The sequence below is a fragment of the Papaver somniferum genome, chromosome 10 (assembly GCF_003573695.1).
Source record: "Papaver somniferum cultivar HN1 chromosome 10, ASM357369v1, whole genome shotgun sequence".
NCBI classification, from domain to species: Eukaryota; Viridiplantae; Streptophyta; class Magnoliopsida; order Ranunculales; family Papaveraceae; genus Papaver; species Papaver somniferum.
The window spans coordinates 118,551,011-118,558,894 of record NC_039367.1 but is presented as its reverse complement, the minus strand read 5'-3'; positions in this window follow the sequence as shown (position 1 = coordinate 118,558,894).

Sequence of the window (7,884 nt, the reverse complement as noted above, 5' to 3'; positions counted from 1 at the left end):
TGAATCTACATCTACACCCTCCGTCTATACCTGCGAAGATGGATGTTTGAGACTGATTTGTGACACATGTGATGTGCCGCAAACCCTAATTAGGGTTTCACGTCCACGCTGCTTTGGCTGGACGAATTGGAAAGCCACGCTTCTCCTTTGGGGAGGCTGGCCATGTGGGGCCCACGTTGGGCCGGTGGTGAACGCGCCAATACCTGCCTGGTGGCTATGGGTCCGATCTAAGCCATCCAATCATGCCGGTGAAATTGGATGGTCGTGATCAATTTGGGACCTTTAGTGGAATTTTCTGCGACCCTTTAAGCTTTCACGCCGTCCCAACTTCGGGCAATCGTACATGGTTCTGTGTCTAGGTCAGGGGAGGATCGATTATGCAGGCATGAAGGGGGACCCGCCGGTGTGCAGGACAACGCTTGTCCAACCGGTCATGGGACGATCTATGCCGTCCAACCATGCTGGTGATGTTGGACGGAAGTGATGATTTTGAGACTGCCATAGGCGGCCTTGTTCGCACGTCTCTTCCAAGCCGCTCAATACCATCCTGGAAATCCAACTTCAGGCTGGTGTTCGGTGGTAGTTTGGGTGGCATGGTAGATATTCGACCGACCAGGGCTTAAGTGGGCTCGCTGGTGGTCATTAAGGTGGTAGCCTGCTCCTACTGAGGATCGTTTAGGATGGTTAAATCATGGACTTGTGTGGCCGTGATTATTTATGAGACTGACATGGTCAGTCCAGATTCACCTATGCTTAATCGGGCTAGTATAACACACCGAGAGTTGTATCCTGTACATGTATATCGTGCATGCCTCATTAGTGACACTTGGAGATTCGTGTTACTCTGCTGAGAGTAACACTCGGTCGTCATGCCGCACCAATAATGAGAGTTCAGTGGGAACAACACAGGAAATACAAGGCTGGTCATGATGCCATAAATTCATAGGGTACATGGGATTGTTGCTACATGCTCCATTCTAAGTAAATTAGCGAAGTGAAGAAGTATTCATCATTTTATCAGTGGCTTTATCCTTTGCAGGATATCAACGCATAATTTTGGCTTTTACAATTTTATCCTTAAATGAAAATCCACCATCAAAATTAAGTCTCATGCCTAGCGCATAATGGTTACACTATTGTGGGGTAGGCATGAGATGGTGACAAATTTGTATACTGAAATGATTAAGCTAAAGTAAATACGCATTTACCGCATAGATAGATACCGTCAGGTGCTGTCTGGCTGGTCGAACCTGATTAGGGTTGTGGGGGAAGCAGGACTTGGTCATGTGAGCCGGTTCCCTTTGGTTTCCTCCGCACATATCTGGACAGAGCTTGGACCGCTTCTTGGACTGGGTGTACTCCCTTCCATTATACGGCGGATTCTCTTAAATATATCTGATAAACATTGTTGATTTTTGTCCCAAATTAGCAGCCTTTATAGGTGGCAAGTGAAGACTCCCTTTCTCCCTGGGATTCTGTTGGCTCGTAAAATATAAAGAAAATTCTAAGGACTCCTCCTATCACAGAATCGTTTTCTTATATATTCTAGGTACTGCTCCGCGCTTATCTGATCTTCGGATCGATCAACAATAATGATGATTTTTTTTTTTGTAACCATAACTTCTTCTTCTTCACAGTTTATCATGGAGGCGATTGGTGATGATCACTCTGTAACTTCTCCAGAAAAAAGTTTCGAAGTCAATAAGCCTGAGGAGGCTGGTGCACATGAGGAGATAATGTCTAAAATTGATCTCCCACTCCGTGAAGTCGGTCATGCTATACATGGGATGTCCATTCTGCACCTGCGTACTACCAGGGGACGCATCTGTGCCCTTTCGGCTGCGATCGATATGGAGGAGCAATGGAGGCGCGATGAAGCATTGCGAGAATCAACAAGCGCAAGAGCTGAGAGATTTGCAGCACGTCTAAAGAGGCGGAGGGTTGAACACAAACGTCCTCTCGGTGAAGATAAATGTGATTACCCAATCCATGATGGCGTGATAATCCTCGATTATGACACAGACGAACCTGAGTGTATGAAAGTGCTCAACACAATTCCTAGCGCTGTCGTGTCTCTTGAGGAAGATGTGGAAGTTGTCTCTGTTGATGTTGTTGAGGCGGGTAGCGTTGCTGCAGAAATATCTGAAGCTGAAGTTGAGGCAGATCCGGAGGAAGAAGCAATAGCGGTCCACGATGGCGGTGGTGTTGAAGCAGGTCCTAGCGATGGTGTAGGCGCGGTCGACCTTCTTGATGGCTAAACCTCTTTGCTTCTTTTTCTCTTTTCAAATATATTCTCGTAATTCGTGAACATCTTCCTTGTACTCAGTGGCGGCGGAGTTCAAGATCTTCTTCTTTTGTTTGCTTGTTTGAATAAAGGTTTTTATGTTATAATCTTTCGTAAGACTACATCTGAACCTTTTCAGGCACAATGGTGTGCCTTCATATGTATGTGATTTTTCATGATAAAAGAAATAATACCATAATGGAATACCACGGACCTGTGTGTGCTCCTGACGGGAGATCTCCCTGGTCTTGCTGGGATAAATGGCTCAAAGCATCTTCTTTTCTGCACATATTCTTGACTTCTTACGAAATGTTTGCTTAGGGTTTCCTTCATGGCTTGCTCTAGTGGGTTGATTAAGGCTGACTCAGGATTTTGTGTCTTCCTTTAGGGGGTAAAGAAGTTCTTAGATGGAAATAATATTTCAATTAACTTGAAAATTGAATATTGAAACCCTAATTATGAATGCAAGTATTGCAATCATTTTCTGGAGGAATTACAAATATGGTATGAAAAGGTAACTGTAAAAGAAACACGCTGGAGGAAATAGCACAACGTTGTTGTTGTTTTTTTTTAAGTGTGGAGGATGCTGGAAAGTGGTAGCACAGCGTCTTAAGTATGGTATGTTTTTAACCATCGTGAGTGAATTGTTACGCCCTCCAGCTTGTCAGCGTTGATGAGCTTGCAGTAGCCGCCTAGGATAACATCTGCTACCAGGTATGGTTCATCCTCTCTTTCGGTGGGCGAGTCAGGTGGAGTGGTCATTTTCACTGTCATGCTCCCAACCTTGAATGTAGTCATCTTCGTCACCAGATCTCCAATTCCAAATGGGTTTGGGCGTGCAGATACTTGGACTTTGGCCTTATCGTCTTTGATCGAGACAACCTCTAAGCTCTTGATAAAACGTTTGAAGGGGCCGTCCTCCCATTCACATCTCCTAGCCGGGGTTGGTTTGTTGGTTGGAACCAGTCCTCAGGACTTGTCAGAGTGAGGATTGATTGGTTGCAAAAAGGGTTGCGTGGTGAGACTTACTTGAGCTCGGAACCTCTTAATGTATGATGATGGGCTCTCTCCAGGAAGTTGTGTCACGTTGGCAAGATGCAGGTGCGGTAACAAACAGTCTTCAGATCCGGACGGCTTGTTGGATATTCTTTCGGGTATCGTAGCTGGTAGAGGACAAGCTCCCAGCGTTGCCTTGTTGTCATGTATCCAAGAGCGTCCCAGGACCATGTTGTAATTGGGATGCTCTTTGACTATGTAGAATCTTGCTTGCATCGAGGCATCACCCAATTTGACTTCAAGATCGATGTATCCATATGCATGTCCAAGTTCTCCCTATGGATTCTTAATCACAGTTGGGCTGCGAGTGGCTTCTTGCTTTGAAGTCCTTGCTACCTTCAAGGTCTTGACAGTGATGATGTTGAATTCGGAGACCGTATCAATCAATGTGCTATCGAACTCAACATCCTTCAAACGAGCGACGGTTAGGATCCCCAGTTTCCCTTGCTTGCATCTTTCAGTAAAGACTGAGGTTTCGAGACCGCTTCCCTTTCTAGATACAAACGCCTGCCTAAGACAACGCGGTTGAGGGCTGCAAATATGTCCTAACGCTGCGCCTTGGAGAAATATAAAATCTCGCACAAATGTTCCATCATAGATTGTACAGTCTTGCGAACAGAATCCCCAGAAATCATGTAGTTCTTGATAGGGAGAGGATCTCTATTAACACCTTCGTTTCCAAGATGGATTTATCCTGCCTCTATCTTTTCTTTGAAGATTTGTTTCATCCTGTTGCACTCTTTGGTCGGATGATGGACAAACCTATGGTAGCGGCAGCACTTGGGGTCCTCCATGTCTTTCTCAGTTGGCGGGCGTCTGATAGGAGGCAGCTTGATAGCATCGTCTTGAATCCATGCTTCCAAGAGTTCCATTACTTCACTCATGGGGAATGAGAAGCCTGCATCTTCGGTCTCTTGTGCATGAGTCTTGCATGTTCCTTTTTGAGACGAGGTCGTGTGTGCCGGAGCCGCACGCTTGGGTTGTTGTTTCGTTGTTGGATCTTTCCTTTTTTCTCCTTCGCCTACCACACTCACAGAAGGACCAGTATTGTATTGCTTGTTCGTGAGACGCCTGCTTTCTCAACTCTCACGTGGATCTTCGTTTCGAACAACCCCGGTTCTCTCTAGAAATGCTGGGGCAGTTTTGACTGAACGCTTGGCAGCTTCATGGAGTTCGGAGAACGTCTAAAAGCCCAGATTCTCCAGTAAAGCGCGGTATATGGGTATCATCCCGTTGATGCACGGTTCTACCAACTGACGTTCAGTGATGTTCGGATCATGACAATCTAGTGCTTGAGTTCTGAACTTCTTGACGAAGTCGTTCGGATGTTCGTTGTTCCGCTGAGAGACTCTCCCCAGATCTGAAAAGGTGATTTGCTCGGACACGAAGAAGTACTTTTTATAGAAAGCGCTGACCATCTCGTCCCAATTGGATATTTTGTTAGGCACGATGTTGTTGTACCAGGTGTAAGCCCTCCCCGTAAGTGATTTCGAGAATTCTTTCAGACGGAGAACACAATTGTATTCATGCTCTCCCAAAGATTCTAAGAATCGAGAGATGTGTTCATGAGCGTTACCAGTACCATCGTAGAGGGAGAACTGAGGAGAGGTGTATCCTTTTGGAAGAGGAATTCGTTGCACATTTTGAGGGTACGGCGGTTGATGGTGGTGCGCCTCCATCATATTTTCTTTGCCTCGGTTTTGGAGAAATCGTTTCAGGTCTTCACGCGTGATGAAGTTGGATGACCGGTCCATCTCCCTTGGGCGTTCAGGAGAAACACGAGCTTCTTCATTCATGTGGGTCTGAGTGGAAACGCCTGCTCCGGGTATATTGAAGGCATTCCTTGTTGGCTCCAGGGGTTGCCGTGAATCTTGTGGAAATCGTTCAGTTAAAGTTTTGAGGAAAGTGAGTACCTCTTTCTGAGTTGCAGCCATATTCGTTTGAGTCTTAGCAAGAACTTCCTGCCTCTCCATCAAGTCTGCAATGGTAATGGGAGATGGTTCTCCTCTTGCTCCTCCGGCTCCTCGTCTTGATGAAGTAGTGGAAGTTGTTGCTCTGGTGATCGCCGGAGCCGTTACACTTGAGGCGATGCCGGGATTCGCGGCTGCTCTTGCTCTGGTGATAGGAGGCGTTACGCTTACTGGAACCTCTCCTGCTCCGCTGGCGTTGGTGGTAGAAGAGACGACTCCACGAGATGTATTGAATACAATAGCTCCACTGACAAGTACATCAATATTGAGAGTATTATCTGCACTAGCTCCGTCAGAATTGATTGCTGATCCTGACCTAAGTTCTACCATCTTGAAATAGGTTGATGATTGAATTGAATCTAAGATCTACCCCTTCAAAATTGATGAAATTGAATCAGATTTTGAAGAAATTGACTTTACAACCGAGAGATTAACCTCCCACTGTGGTCGTCAATTGTTTATGGGTGAAAACTATTTCTGCCGGTTTTGGTAATTTGGGGTGTCTGAATGAGAAATGAATCTAAACCCTAAACAAATGCACTGCATGGGAGTGCTTGTGATTCGAGAAATCAATCCGTACAATTCTGTCCTAAACCAAGAAATGGCCGTTCCAGACTTGCTTCGGTCACAAAGTGAAGGAGGTGGGGTTGATCTTAGGGAGGGAAGCGAATAAGGTGTTGAGATTGTGGAGGTGTTGGTTGTATATGACTTGTATCAGAAAGCTGAATTGGCTTGCAGAATGTAAGCTATCAGTTCTGGTGTTTGGATACGATTGTATCAACACTTGGTTTCTGTTGTCTTGCTCTGGAAATAGGGAGGAGAACCTATTTATACAAGTCATTGTGCCTTACCCACGTCTCTCGTGGGAAGTGGAGGAAGTGGAGTGATGGAGTAGTGGAGTTGCGTGTGTTAGTGTCACACGATCAGTATTGCCCACTTTTCCCATCATCACTAACCGTCCATGTCTTCCTAACACGTTCTTGTGATGGCGCGTTGTGCGCTGCACGCTGTAAACCGCCAAACCAATACCCCAGTATGTATCCCCCAGTTTGTAACATGATTAATATCTCGAGTGTGTGGATCGTGGGACCCACAGAAAGCATGTGATGCTAGGTTAAATAACTAAGTTATTTAGGAAGTCGATATTTATGAAATATCGTGTGCATTCTATGCATGTAACACATCGAATATATTCAACGTGTATGAAGCATCGCTGTTGTAAGGCTTAAACGGAGTAAGTCGCGGATTAAGCATAGCATCACGTCCAACCATCTTCGAGTGATCGTTTGGAGGTTGTATAGGTAAGCCCTGACTTGGACGATCACTTTGTGTGGAAGAGTGGTAGACGGTCATTGTGGTGATACCTCACGGGTCGCCTAACTCCTGTCTTAGGATGTCCGTCCAGTCTGGTGAAGTTGGACGGACGAGATATCTTGCGACCCATATCTGCGACCGTCGGATTAGGCTTGAGGAGGTGCTCGAACACCAACATTTAGCTTGGTCAAATCCAGGCATGGGACATGTTTTTGGCAGGGCCGATTGGGCATGTATGTAGGCGGCATGCTGGTGTAGGTGTTTGTACCTCACTGTCCCATGGAGATGCGATCTAAGCCACTCAATTTGTCTGGCAAAGAGGAGTGGTTGAGATCGATTTTCCGCAAAGGAATTGAAGACCGCACGTCGTTCCTACTTCGGGCGCGCGTTTCGAGACGACCAACCATGGTCGGTCTTGGCCGATCAGTCAGGCGTGCAGTCGGCAGGCTAGTGTACATGTCTGTACCTCACTGTCCCGTGAAGATGTGATCTAAGCCACTCAATTTGTCCTGCAAAGTTGAGTGGTCGAGATCGATTTGCTATTGAAAACGCGCGTCCATGCCTAGTTTGGGCGCATGATTCGAGACGACCAACCATAGTTGGTCTTGACTGATTAGTCATGTATGTAGGCGGGCCCACGGTGATTGCGTTGACATGCTCGGGGACCTTTGAATCTACATCTACACTCTCCGTTTATACCTGCGAAGATGGATGGTTGAGACTGATTTGTGACACATGTGATGTGCCGCAAACCCTAATTAGGGTTTCACGTCCACGCTGCTTTGGCTGGACGAATTGGCAAGTCAAGCTTCTCCTTTAGGGAGCCGACCATGTGGGGCCAAAGTTGGGCCGGTGGTGAACGCGCCAATACCTGCCTGGTGGCTATGGGTCCGATCTAAGCCATCCAATCATGTCAGTGAAATTGGATGGTCGTGATCAATTTGGGACCTTATGTGGAATTTCCTGCGACCCTTTAAGCTTTCACGACGGCCCAACTTCGGGTAACCGTACATGGTTCTGTGGCTAGGTCAGGGGAGGATCGATTACGCAGGCGTGAAGGGGGGCCCGCCGGTGTGCAGGACAACGCTTTTCCAACCTGTCATGGGACGATCTATGTCGTCCAACCATGCTGGTGATGTTGGACGGAAGTGATGATTTTGAGACTGCCATATGCGGCCTTGTTCGCACGTCTCCTCCAAGCCGCTCAATACGAGCCTGAACATCCAACTTCAGGCTGGTGTTCGGTGGTAGTTTGGGTGG